Raw genomic sequence first — 14,911 nt, forward strand, 5'->3', positions numbered from 1 at the left:
CAGTGGGTAATCACGCCATTATCAGTTTACATTGTAGTAAAGCCCATTCAAATGATGATTACATATGTTAATGAGTGTCGTTATAATGCACTACACAGTACATTACCTTCAATAAATATAATTGTTTATGCACTTTAATGAGGGGATATAATGCCCCCAAAACTAATGGCATGGGCTGAATTGTGATATATTGCTGGAATACTTTGCCATTAAGAAAGGAAATCTTACAAACCCTTTCATGTTTATCTAACTTTTCTCCTTCTTTAAAAGCTGCCACTCATCTTTCCCTCCTTCTGCTTGCAAGGGGAAAATAGCTGTAAGACACTTCAGCAGTGTTCCTTGTCAATGCCTTCCTCCACCTGAAGAAGCAGGAGGTGGGTTCATTTAGAAGGTTTAATGAAGATCATTATGTTTACCCCTCAGTAAGGCTTAATGCATTATCTGGCAACAAAATGATAACACGTCAGAATTTTGGCTGCAAATCAAGCAACGGGAAGTAAAAATGTTGGTTGTTAAACTACAGACTAGGAATAGAAAATAAGGTTAAAGATGACATTTTGGCCAATGGTCCGTCATCTAGCTATAGAATAGACAGAGAATAGTTGGCTCTGTGGAGCATTCAAAGCTCTCCAGCTGGGAATGAAGAAAACTAGAGGTGAAATGCCACCTGATCTCTTCAATCTCTAGGTGCTTTCTTTTCCAAAGGTGTGAGATAAAAACCTTTCTTTGTGGGCTCAATAAGAAATGACAAAGCGGCAGAGAATGCTAAACCAGGCAGCACTGTGTAACCGGCTGAGGGTGCAGTAGGCTGAGCCAGATGAGCTATCAGCAACTAAACTGTACAAGACTGGAGTTTCCTCTTTAATTTCCCTCCACTTGGTTTCCTTCCTGAATGGCACCGCTGTGACATTTCCATTACCAGTGAAAAGTAGTGTGCTTTGTACAGTTAGTCTTTTCTCCTATTGAAGTTGGTGGCAAAAACTCCCATTGATTTCAACAGCAGAAGCAGCAAGCTAGCTGCAGGGGCGCGGTCGCTTCTGCAGAGAATTTGCATACAGCATGTCCTAATTTTGCTCTTTTATCAGTGTCAGAAATATTTTTTTTAAAAGTCTCCTCAAGTCTTAAAGAATATATAAAACACTAAAATTTAGAGCAAATAATAACAGGAATTCATCTTAATGCTATTAAAATTCAAGTGTAACGGCAGGGAGGGTGAAAAAAGTGGTATGTGAAGGATCGGTACAAACTAAAGTAGTTTCTTAACTTAGTGTATTCCCAAATATGAGTACACACAGTAATTACTTGAGAAACTTTCCAAGGAACACAGTGATGTTCCAACTAGTTTGAAAGTCAGTAGTGTAAAAAAAAACTTTGACATTGAGATGCAGTTTGTGGTAAGATCTAATTAATTTTTTTGCTCCTAAGAATAATTTATTATTTACACTTCTTATTATATATGTATTTTAGCTTCATTAGTCTGCAATGCTGGAAAAAATTATACCTTCAAGTCCTATTTATCAAATTAATGGTGCAATTTCATAGTGACATATTCCACATTCATTAAACCAAGTACAGTAAAAATGCATTTAAATTAGATTAGTGTGATGTAATAATGATTCCAGTGTACAGAGTGATATTCCAGCAGTGAAGAAACACCCGGATCAAGCTGAAAGAAACTTTGAGATAATTTTTCAAGATTGATTTTGGCACTGGTTTAAGTGGAAGAATAAAGACTAACGATTCTCCCCCTAGCTCACCCCATGTGGAAATGGGGGGTCTTTGGCTTAATCATGGAAAACGAGTTGCAGAATCCTTGTAGGTGCTGCAGCAGAGGAAGCCATACATCCTCCACATAAGGCAGCTTTTTCATCCCTGTGAAATGCCAGAGAGGGATACCTGTCTGCATTTGACTTTTACTGGTGCTGATTTTACGTGATCCAACAGAAGTCGCTGCCAACCCCTTATAATCCTGACTCTCCAGGCCAGTTTAGTCTGACAAAGGCTCACACATCTGTGCATGCATCCAGATGCATGCACGGGCATGGATGCCTGGATGTAGGACCTCTCAGGGATACCACCCATGCCCTTTTGCATCCCAGGTTACTGCTCTCTGATAGCATGAGAGCAGTCTGCCTGCCAGAGGGTCTGGATGAATGTCACTCCATCAGCTTCATGTATCCCAGGAATCCTGATCGCAGACTGAAAGAGAAATTTTATGTGGGTGCCAGATTCACTATTCACGAGGGGCCTATAAAATCTTAAGCCCTTCTGCCTCTTTATACCACATACACTGCCTGCTTAAACAACCCCCTGAGAAACAGCCAGAAACTCCCATCACTTCCCTGTCATGTCCTTTAACACTGAGTTTTAGTTTAGCACGTTCCCTGTAGCTTAACTTTCATGGCTTGGGCTGGTGAGTTGGAGTCCCTGTCAAAAAATAGGTTGATGGAAGTTGCTCATCAAGGAGCAACTCACAAGGAATTCAAGTCCTGAAACTGATCAAGTCAGACTGGGTCTGCATATCCCATCTCTCCACCTGCTGATGCTCCTCTTTCAGCCTTTGCAGCCTAGCAGAGTGTTTTCAGCTGGCTGACATTCAACCCATACTGCTCCAATATCACATTAAAGAAGCAAATTACATCAGAATAGCTCCTTAATAAAAAAAAATCTTTCTTCCAAGTATCTATAGGGAGTTGTGTATTGTTTGTATCTGTCTTTCAGACTGTAAGCCTTCAGGGCAGTGACTATCTTTATTTCTGAAACACAAACAGTATTAAAACACCATTGGCACTTAATAAATCAGCAAAACCACAATCGTTACATAGGCCTCTTGGTGAGCCATCAGTTACCTTAACACTTTAAAAAAAGCATGCTCTTCACACGTTTTGGCATTGGCTTGTGAGGGTCATGGGGTATGACAACAGACTGAGAGCCTCAGATTTTGGTGAGTGCTATTTGCTCACCAACGAAGCCCTGAACCATTGCAGGTATCACTGATATGACCTCCTCAGATACTTTGGTCCTGACCCAGAGGTGTGGTCTCCCTGAGGGATTCAAGTTCATTCTGCATCTGGTGTCTCTTGAGCTGAGGTGCAAAGAAAAGTGGGAAAGCTTGATGTGAGACTACTCAGACTGCTAGTTTAGAGAATTTCATGTTAGCAGGAACTATCAAATACTTGCATTCTAAGTGGCACAGACTTGTGCCAGCCAGCACTGGTACAATCCTAACACAAAAGGCAGTGCTCCATAGTCACTCGGAGAAGACTGAAAATATCAGGGTTATAGAAAAAAGATGGAGCTGGGCTGTTGGTTTTAACTTGATAAACAGAAAAATGGCAATAGGGTAAGAAAGGAAGAATCTTCTATGTTGAGCTAGATACGCATTAATAGCAAAGTAATTGCTGCATTTTTGAAGGACTGTGTCAGCTGTTTATAAACCCCAATATTATTTACAAACTTAGGCTTAGATATACCCTTGCCAAAAAAAAAAAAATGTTTAACATATTTTCCTTTAAAGATCTGCTAAAATTTAGTTGAATTGCTGTGCACAAATTCATGTATTAACATAAACAATTAAGCTTGATTAAAAAGAAATCAGTTTTGCTTCTGGCCTGACTGACCTCAAATTTCTAAAGACTGCTTTTCCAGTCCTAAGGGCCTGAGCTATGTGTCCTTTTGACTTCGGCTTCTCACCCTGTCATCCCCAGACATCCTCCATGCTTCCTCCTCCCTTTCTTCCAGTGGATATAGGCTTATTTAAACAATTAAAGCTGTATGCCCCTACAGATTTCTCCAGAAAGCAAAGGGCAAAATACAAGTAAGATAGCCTGAGCACTAAAAACAGAGAGAAAATCAAATAAAATTATTGCTAAAAAAAAAATTTAAAAAAAATCAAACGTAAGCTGAAATTTGCATTTGCACATCTATATCAATTGAAGATTTCTGCTGCCATGCACCATATGGTGTTGTGTGAGACTATAAATATGCTGCTCTCTCAGACCCATTTCTAATGGCATTTCCCATCAGTAAACAGGTGCTCGTGGTGTCTTCTGTGCCTCTGAGCTCAGAAAACTTGAGTGGGTACCTTTGTGCATATACAGGAAGCAAATGCAACTTGTTAATGGGCTTATTTCCCTTGCATCAGAGAAGGGCTTTGTTTCCACAGTGTGCAGGACAGTGGAGCTCACTCGCATTACAATGAGCATCTGTGGCAGCTTTCTTCCTCCATTTGCTAACATCTTCACGTTCATCAGCAGGGCTGATCCAATATCCAGAGGCTTCTCTAGTATGGATCCTTTGCTGTGGCCTTGCAGTGTCGAGTTCCACAGGAGACCCATGGCAGGACTGAGTAGGTGGTCACCTTTGCCTGCTCTTCTGCTACGCTCTGTAGGGCTAAGAAAAAGGCAGCAGCCAATGCATCCCCACAACGGAAGGATATTTCCTTGAGGGGAAATTGAGAAATCCATCAAGAAGCATAAATGCCACCTGGAAAACCTGGCAAGGTCTTGCAGAGGTCTATGCTTAACAAAGTCTCTGGGCTTTAACTGTTTCGGTGGCAAATTTCTTTGTTGTTCTGTTGTAGGAACCTAAGCACAGTGATGGAGCACTACGCCATCCTGCAGACTGCTGCAGCCTGGGGCCTTCATGCCTTCTCTGCATTTATTTAATGGGCTGGAGTTTGGTTAGTGGTCCCTGCACACTGAGAAAAAGAAAAGGGAAGTGCTGTCATTAGTACCAGCATGTACTTTGGGAGGCTAATCTGAATATTGCCTTACAAAAGTACTATCAGCCCATTGCCTTGGACTGGGGACAAAAGCACAGACTACTAACTTCAAATGACCACATGTTCAAATCCATCTCAATGGTTCAAAAATATCCAAAAGGTCAATATATTGTTTATACCACACCAGTGATGCTAGGGGGAATAACAACCTTCAGTAAATCCTATTATTTTCACAACTATACTAATAACGTGAGAAACTATAGATATAATAAAAGTTTATATCTATAGTTGCTCTGCAGACACCTCCTCTGGTATGGTATAAATATAATATATGAGACTTGGCGGTGTAATACAGTTTTTATTTCAATTTTTTAGGGATGGCCATGCACATCCATAACTCATGAAAATAAAAAGTGTATTACACTGCCAACTGTTACATATTCCCTAGTAAAGCAAAAATGGCAAGATAAATTTTATTTTTCTCTTCTCTCCACCAACAAAGTGTCTAGCTGATATGGTGATGATGAAATGTTAGAGTAAATATTATTTGTCCAAACACTTTCTATGCCATAACCATGTCTGTCCTGTCTATTTGTCAGTGCTGTCTATCTATCAAATGGTAGATACTTTCTTTTTTCCCTGCATGTTGGCTTTGGTTTTAATTTTATGGTGCTGTACTTGCTGCTATTCTCCTTAGGAAAGAAGGGAAGAGAGATTGTCTCTTCCCATGCCCTGCTCTTTAATTTTCTGAGACACATACTCTTTGGGTCTTAAGAGCTCTAACATCTGTGTGGGACATGTGTTGGCTTGGTCATATGGGCAGCGCTTCTTAAGGATGTGCAAAATAGTGTAAATTAAGAAGCATCCCAGCTGCGTGTTATGTGTAAGTGGAGCAAGAGGTGAAAGCCCCTATGATTCATAGGTAGGGATGGGGAAAGAATTAGAAACCCAAGTGCTAAGACTCCTATAGCTAAGAGAAATGGAACAAATATGTCACTTCCTTACTATAAAAAAGTAAAAAAGCAATAAAATCCTGTTTTATAAAGAGGGTATTATATTACAGTCAGCTCTTGAGTATTCATATAGCAATGAATCAGGTGGCAGATTAACTGTGTGGGGCTTGTAGGGACACCCAGTGTGGTGCTGAGTGGAGCAAGAGCAGACCCAGGACCACTGGGGACTGAGTTTGGGAGACCTCCACTCGCAGCAGAGGGACAGGCAGAGTCCAGCTAAGTCAGGAGCTGTCTGTGTGCTGCACTGCTGCTGTCAAAGCCAAGCTGCTTCCTCAAAGCTTGCTTGGGTGACTCTGCCCTCTCTGCTCTGGGAACTTCAGTCTGGTATGAGGGAAGCTTATTCAATTTCTGACAAGCTAGCCCTGCACTAGAAGGCATGTAGTGTCTGTCTGGCTGCTCCTTCATCCATGAGGCAGTCACTAACCTCCTCAAGGCTGGAATAGGAGTAAAAAACCTTAATCCCTGGGAAAGCCCCCTCAGTGACACTAGTGCCAACCATCATTTTTTCTCAGCACGTCTAGTTGATTAACATAATTAAATTAAACTCAGACAAATGTTCCCAACATGTATTTAGTTTGAAGTTTGCTGCTACTCTGTTGGATGTGAAGTAACCTGTCACTTGTAGGCTTTTCCTGAGGGTGCCAGTTGGTATCATAAAATTATTACTTCCTCCTAAAAATCTCACATCTTTAATTCCTCTCCTCTCCTCTCCTCTCCTCTCCTCTCCTCTCCTCTCCTCTCCTCTCCTCTCCTCTCCTCTCCTCTCCTCTCCTCTCCTCTCCTCTCCTCTCCTCTCCTCTCCTCTCCTCTCCTCTCCTCTCCTCTCCTCTCCTCTCCTCTCCTCTCCTCTCCTCTCCTCTCCTTCCCTCCTTTCATATTTCTCTCTCTATGCTCTCCTCTCCCTCTTCATCCCACTGCCCCCATTCTGTGTCTGTGTAAAGGGATATCAGGAGACCTTGGTTCAAAGACCAAGGGATGCTGGGTCAACTGCCACATGAAAGAAGCATAAATTTGCCCTTCTCTTCTCCACAAACAGCCCGGGCTCTCAGCCTTTATGGAAGTCTGCCCAGACCATCAAAGCCTTGTGTCTCTCTCTTGCACAACATACATCCACTACTACCTTCTTATCTAGAACACTAACCTGGAGTTGGGATGGAAAAAAAGAGGTCACACTGTAAAAATGCAGAAAAATGAACTTCCTAGCTATGTAATGATGCACACAGAGCAACCAACAACAACCATCTGATTCCCTTCAAAATAAGCATATAAGCTGCAAATGCACAGACCGATGCCCGGACGAGGAGAGAAGTATACACAAGACAAGGAAAATGCATGGTTTGACACAGCCCAGCTGACAATACAGTTTTCATTACAACACCAGCATACTAATACCAGACCACTGCACGGGTGGGAGAGAGGTGCTTGAAGGCCACTGAACACAGAATTTTATCAATGTGTCACAATTACAGAAACAACTGTGCTAAATAACTTTGAGTGTTGATCCACTGTGAAGAGTCAGTGCTCAGCAGCCCTCAAAATTTCTCATTTCTTACCTGCGGTGGAGTGGTCTTGTAGTTGAGCAGTGGTTGTACAGAACTTCCTAAATGTTTTTCTTTCTTCTCCCTTAGGATGCCTGTCACATAGACACACAGTCCCTAAATTGCCACCTTCCCATCTCTGCATTTTTCTTTTCATTTCTCTTTTTTTCGTGTTTGACTTTAGGAACGGAGTGATAAAAACACATGATAAAACAACATCACCAGAGAGATCTGCACCTTGGAAATAGACAAAGTCCGCACTTAAGCAGACTTCCCACTGACAACAGTGAGTTATGTCTCATGACAAAAGGCAAAGGAGTCCTTAAAACTGTACTTGCCTAATTAAAGTTCTGGTTCAGCTAGAGTGCCTAATTTAAAACAGATGACTCAGTGTTGATTGTGCTGCACTTTAAGTTGGGTACTTGCCTAAGTACTTGGCTGAACAGAGGCCCAAGCAATGTATCTTTGAATGAAATAGCAGTGGAATACAACAGCCATTCTAACCACTATATATAATTGACTAAAAAATCAAATCACTGAAAAAGGTACTGCACTTACAGTGAAAAATAATAAATAAATGACTTACAGACTGCGAACACGACAGTCTGCAGCAGAGCAGAACTCAGAGAATTCAGCTCCCATTTGGATTCATGGGAAAGCAGGGACTTTTGAAACTGCTAAGTTAACCAAAAATATATATTGTTAAAGCAAACAAATTTATTTTTCTGTTTGAAAGTCCCTGTTTTGCTATACAGAGGAATAGGATCTGAATTCTCTGACTCTTCAGCATCATAAAATCTAGAGTGCCTGCTTGGGGAGGTGTCAGAAAAATATTGGTTCCCATTCTAGGCTTGCATTATATTCACACTGGCTCACTGAAATACTAAAGCAGTAAGAGATATTATAATTAACCTCTTCAATTTTTCCCTTAAGAAGTGAATGATTTAATGAACTGTCAATCAGCTCTCCCACTTCCTGTTAGAACAGGGGTTAATATGCCAGACCTATAAATAAGTGCAGAGAAAGAGGAGAGGCCACACCAGACTACAAATAGTACAGGATGGTAAATATTAAATATGTTTTATGTAATGACAAATTTTCAAATGCTTTGTGGCTGCTTTTCAGCTACATCAGTCCTCTCCGTCTGTGCCCCTAGTTCTGAGGGCAATACCATTATTGCTGCAATTCTATGCCCACTCCTGCTTCGTGGGAGCAGTTCAGGTCACTGGAATTGATTTTCAGATGTGCAAATCTGATGTTCAAAGGTATTCATACATGTAACTGTCTTTGGTGTCACTGGATTTTAAGCACTTAAAACCAAGATGAGTGACGAAATATCTTTACCAAATGCTAAAATTATGTGAATTGTGCAAACACGCAATGTGTCACAGCTTAGTGCTTGATACATTATCCTTTTATCTGAGAATTTCAACTTTTATAAATGTAGGTCTATTCACAGTCCCCAGTGCTGCAACTGACTGCATTATTTATTATTTATCATTATTAATTATCACAATGTATTATTTATGCCATGCAATAGGTAGGCACAGTATTTTGCCAAGAAACATCGCTCACTCTCACATTTATTAATTTCTAGAATATTGCTGTGCTGTTTGATTTGGAAGGGAATCAAAACATACCTGGATTTTAAAATAAGTAACGGTGAAAATCTTGAAAAGATCTCCCATTTTCAGTTGTGAGAATCAGGTGGCAGCCTGGTATTCTCTTTGAGGTCACTGTTCTCCTCTCCAAACCGTGACACTCATCCACCAGAAAAAGATGTGTGGCCTTTGGGCTCAGTCTAGTGCCCTAAGAGTGCTTCCTTGATCCCTCTGAAGCCACAGCATAAAAAGCAGCATCTGGGATGCAGATAAGGGTCACAAGTGGAACTGAACTATCTGATTGTGGGCATCCACTTAGTGGGATTATGATTTCCCTTAGGTTTATTGTTTGCTAAATTGTGCCCAGCATTTCTCAACAAGAAGAGGACCCACCACTATATTGATCTCTTTACACACATATTAAGAATAAATTGCCCAGAAGGGTGTATAGTGTTTGTAAAGATTAGTATTGAAAGAAGTATAAACTTCAACCACCCTGACATCTGCTGGAAAAGTAGCATGGCAAGATGTAGGCAATCAAGGAGCCTTCTAAAGTGCACTGAAGATAGCTTCTTAACCCAGGTAAAAGATACCCTTACCCAAGGGGATGTGGTACTGGGCCTGATGGTCACCAGTGCAAGTGAGCTCATCAGTTACATCAAGATCATAGGCAGCCTGGGCTGCAGTGATCACGCGTTGCTGGCATTCAAGGTTCTGAGGGATATGGGACAGGTGGGGACTATAGTCAAGACCCTAAATTTTAGGAAAGCAAACTTCCATTTCTTTGAAGAGTTGGTCAGCAGGACCTTGGGAAACGGTCCTCAGGGAGGAGGGAGCAGAACAGAGCTGGCAAATATTTAAGCATGCTTTCCGTAAAGTGCAAGAGCTCTCAGTTGCCAGTAGGAAATCAGGCAGGGAAGGGAAGAGACCAGTGTGGCTGAGTTAAGATCTGCTGGTCAAACGGAAGAGCAAGAGGCAACTGCACAGGCAATGCAAGCAGGGGCATGTAACCAGGGAAGAGTATAGGGACACTGCCCGGTTGTATAAGGATGGAGTCAAGAAGGTCAAGGAGCAGTTGGAGCTGAACTTGGTAAGGGAAGCAAAGAATAGCAAGGGCTTTTATAGGTATGTCAACCAGAAAAGGAAGGTTAAAGAAAGCATATCTTCCCTATGAACGAAAATGGTGATCTCGTATCAACAGACAAGGAGAAGGCTGAGGTACCCAACAACTTTTTTGTCTCAGTCTTCAGTGGCAACCACTCTCCTCACTCCTCCTGGGTCAATGGACTACAAGATGGGGGCTAGGGGGGTATAGCCTCTCCCACTGTAGGGGAGGATCAGGTTTGTGATCACCTGAGGAACCTGAACCTGTGAGACATGATGAGATTCATCCCAGAGTTCTGAGGGAATTCGCTAATGTGGCTGCCAAGAAGCATGATCTCTGAAAAGTCAATGCAGTCAGGAGAAGTCCCTGATGACTGGAAGAAGGGTAACTTTGTGCCCATTTTTAAAAAGGGTAGAAAGGATGACCCTGGGAATTACCAATATATTAGCCTCACCTCAGTGCTAGAGAAGATCATGGCAAAGATCCTCCTGGAAGTTATGCTGGAGCACATGGAGGAGAGACAGGTAATTCAAGACAGCCAGCATAGCTTCTTCAAGGGCAAGTCCTGCCTGGCCAACCTAGTAGCTTTCTGTGATGGGGTGAGCACGTCAGTGGACATGGGAAAAGCAATGCATGTAATCTATTTGGACTTCTGAAAAGCCTTCGACATGGTCCCTCACAACATCCTTCTCGCTGAACTGGAGAGATATGGATTTGATGGGTAAAATGTTTGGTGGACAAGAAATTGGTTGGATGTTCACATTCAGAGACTGGTGGTCAACGGCTTGATGTCCAGATGGAGATCCATGACAAGTGGTGTCCCTCAGGGGTCTATACTGGGACCAGAGCTGTTTAATATTTTCATTGATGACATAGACAGTGAGATTGAATGCACCCTGAGAAAGTTTACAGATGACACCAAGCTGAGTGGTGCATTTGTCACACCAGAAGGATGGGATGTCATCCAGAGGGACCTGGACAAGCTTGAGAAGTGAGCCTGTGTGAGATTCAACAAGGCCAAGTGCAAGTTCCTACACCTGGGTTGAGGCAATCTGTGGTTTCAACAGAGACTGGAGGACAATGTGATTGAGAGCAGTGCTGTGGAGAAGGTCTTGGGGGTGCTGATTGATGAGAAGCTCAACATGAATTGGCAATGTGCACTTGTAGCCCAGAAGGCCAACCGTATCCTGTGCTGCATCAAAAGAAGTGTGGCTGGCAGGTCAGGGGAGGTGATTCTCCCTCTGCTTTCTTGAGCCCCCACCTGGAGTATTGTGTCCAGTTCTGGAATCCTCAACATAGGAAGGATATAGGACTGTTGGTATGGATCCAGAGGAGGGCTGCAAAGATGATCAGGGGCCTGGATAACCTTTGCTATGAGGACAGGCTGAGAGTTGGGATTCAGCCTGGAGAAGAGAAGGCTCCAAGAAGAAGTTAACAGCCTTCCAGTATCTGAGGGGGGCGTACAAGAAAGCTGGGGGGGACTTTTTGTAAGGGCATGGAGTGATAGGATGAGGGGGAATGACCTTAAATTGGAGGGGGGAAGATTTAGACTAGACATCAGGAAGGCATTCTTCACAATGAGGGTAGTGAGGCACTGGCTCAGGCTGCCCAGGGAAGCCCAGGGAAGCCATGGCTGTCCACTCCCTGGAAGTGTTCAAGGCCAGGTTGGATGGGGCTTTGAGAAGCCTGATCTAGTGAGAGGTGTCTCTGTCCATGGCAGGGAGGTTGAAACTAGATGGTCTTTAGGGTTCCAACCCAAACCATTCTATGATTCTATGACATTTTTATGACCATGAGAAATCAACATCACTATCAGAAATAAATGTACTGAAAATGGAGAAGGTTTTTTAAATGTGCTTATACATATATTCAATAAATAGAATCCAACTAGATGGGATTTTTTTCTCCTGTTAATATTTAATAAAGATTTATTAGCATAACCTTCCAGATAAAGCGCCTTTATAGCAATGATAATTCATGAGCCAATGGGAGAGCCTTCAGACTTTAATGAATTGCTTCATCCAAGCTCTACTCCAAGACATGAGGCTGAGAATGAATTTTGAAAAGGCCCACTTCAGAACTGCAGCTTCTGCAACCCACCAGCAGCACTGTATACAGGGCAAGAAGGCTGTGCTGCTCATCAGGGCTGTGAAGGTCAGGAGACAGCAGTGTGAGCTGCTGCCTTAATGCTCAGCAGCACATGCCAAGCTCTTTGCTGCACTTAGTCAGGAGCAAGGTAATTCCTCCTGGAATGGAGAGTTACAAACTAGTGAGGGCAGACAGAACATTTGATGTTGATAGCTGATGCCACAGGATGACTGTTGCCTCCTGTGCTACAACGGCTTTGTGTCACCTCCTGAAAAAATAAAATCAGCACTGGAAGGTATTTCTGGGTTTCAATTTCCATAAAAGCAGGGTCACAAAGCCCCCCTTCCTTTTTCCTGGTGGAAACTAGGGGCAGTTCTGCTGAAACTAGCAGTGTTACAAAGATGTAAAACTCGTCAAAGTAAGGGACTAGCTCAGCAACAACGCAATCTTTTTGTGAGCTCAGCAGCTCATTCTCTAGCTCCAATAATGAAAAGGCAGCATGTACAGTAGCAGCAGGGGTTCTTAAACTTCTTTATCATCTGGGATCACATCTTAATAGAAAGACTGACTGATGAACACTTCCCTTCCCATTTTCCCATCTAAAAGGATCACCTTTTCTTCCACTTACTAATATAGATCCTCCCTGTGACAAGGTAATAACAATTACAGGCATATCAGGGAAGTAATTAATGCATTTTAGCTTTCTTTTAACAAAATTCAGCAGATAAAAAAAAAAGGGAGAAAAGCCAATAAGTGCAACCTGTTATATTTACCACATGCCACAGTTTGCAAACTTGTGTGTTGGAAGACAGAAAAATATTTGTACCCTTTTAACACCATTAGGTTAGCCCATCCGGTGTATTGCCAGACGGGTAATGCTACATAAAAGGTTCACACTTGTAAAATGAAGCTGGTTTTTGATTAAGGGATCTAGTAAGAGAAATGGAGCAATTTCTGTTAACATTACACCCACATAGACAAATATTGATTTCCTGGAGCCTTCTTCATATTCTGCTTTCTTGCTGCTTCTCCTGTGCAGATCCTATTGGAAGTGCTCTAGATCTGTTTACCTGTCTGCAGAGGTCTTGTCTTCTAATATTCTGCCAAAAACTGAACAAAAGATGACAAAGTAGATGAACGGCTAACCTCACTCTCCTTCCCCCAAAAGTGTGCCAGAGTCATCTTCTGACTGCACCAGTTGTAACACTTTCTCGGTTTGATAGCTCAGACACTATTCTCAACATCAACAGATGATAATGGAAAGGGCCTTCTCTCCAATGATTCCTTTTAGTTTGTCTCTAAGTGTCTGCATTGTCCTAGGGCTGCTGATCTGTTATCTGCTAATCTGTGTAGCTGAAACATCTTTGTGGTGTTGCTGCTTCCTTCTGCAGATGCTCAACCAGAAACAATGGGATCTTGTGTTCTCACATTTTCTAAGGGCTTCACTTGATAATCTAGCTTCATGATGTCAGACAAATGTGTCTCTATCTGCTGCTAGAACACTAGCTTGGGCCACACCTCCTGTCTCAAGCATATTTTGCTGTTGTACTGTGATTAAACTTATGCACTGCTCTACCGGTTGCCCAGCAGTAGATGACCTCCTTCCCTCTTCCCCCAGCATATCATCTGAAAAAGTTGAGTAATAATGGCTCATGTTTATAGGTTTCTCTTCAGCAATGTGCATTTCCCACTGGTGTCAAAATAGTTTAGACTGTATGTTGCCAGCACTTGGTCATACTTCTATCTAATATCATGACTTATCAGTGTTACTGAAAATATCTTGCAGCTGTTATGCAATCCAGCTGGGATCTAATTGGTCATCAGTCTAATAGCATAGCTGCAGATATCTAGTTCCTTTCTTCTGCCATGCGTGTCAATTGAGTCTCCAAATCTGTCAACAGCCTGTTGGTAGACAGCCTTCTCTCCACTGAGCAGCTCCATGCTCTTCGACTCTGTAAGTATAGCTATTTTTTAACCCTGCTAGGAGCTGACACATTCAGACATTACACAATTATTTATCCCTTTCTTGTTATTCATAGGCTGAGGTTTTATTCTGGTGTGAGCACTGCCTGTTACAGTGTTTATACTGGACCATAAGCACAATATTTTATTGTTATCTGCCTCTCTTCCAGGAGCTAGAAACATCATGAACCGGGAACATCTAAGGAATCACCAGTAACATTCTGCCCAATGCTTTCCAAGAGCAGGCACGCACTCCTGCAGTCAGCAGCTGGCCCAGAAGAATCAACAGAATATCTGCTCAGACTGAAGGAGTTTTTCACTACCTTGCATCATATTATAGGTATAATATCAGAAAACCAACAACTGTTAATGTTCCACGGAGAGAGGAAGAGTACAAGAGAACTTGGATGTCATCAGGCTCTGCGGAATATCAGGAGGGGTCATTAGAGCAATGCCAAGATAATTCTTGAGAGTGGATTGTGCAACTCTTTTGCTCCTCTCCCAGGCCATTGTGTTATGCAGTTAATCACATTTCCTTGTGTCCTGTAGATCTTAATGGCATCATATTCATCGAATCATGGACTCATAGAATCATAGACTCATAGAATCGTAGAATCATAGAATGGTTTGTTGGAAGGGACCTTAAAGATCATCCAGTTCCAGCCCCCCCCTGCCATGGACAGAGACACTTTCCACTAGATCAGGTTGCTCCAGGCCTCATTCAGCCTGGCCTAGAACACTTCCAGGAATGTGAGATCCACAGCCTCCCTTGGCAAGAGATGTAATGTACTGATTCCATGTCAGCAGGAATAAACCTTCTCTTAATTAACAGGACCGCTTTTTCCACAGCCACATCTGTAGCATAGTCATAGTAGACATAC

Source organism: Cuculus canorus, chromosome 2 (genome assembly GCF_017976375.1).
Source record: "Cuculus canorus isolate bCucCan1 chromosome 2, bCucCan1.pri, whole genome shotgun sequence".
Lineage (NCBI taxonomy): Eukaryota > Metazoa > Chordata > Aves > Cuculiformes > Cuculidae > Cuculus > Cuculus canorus.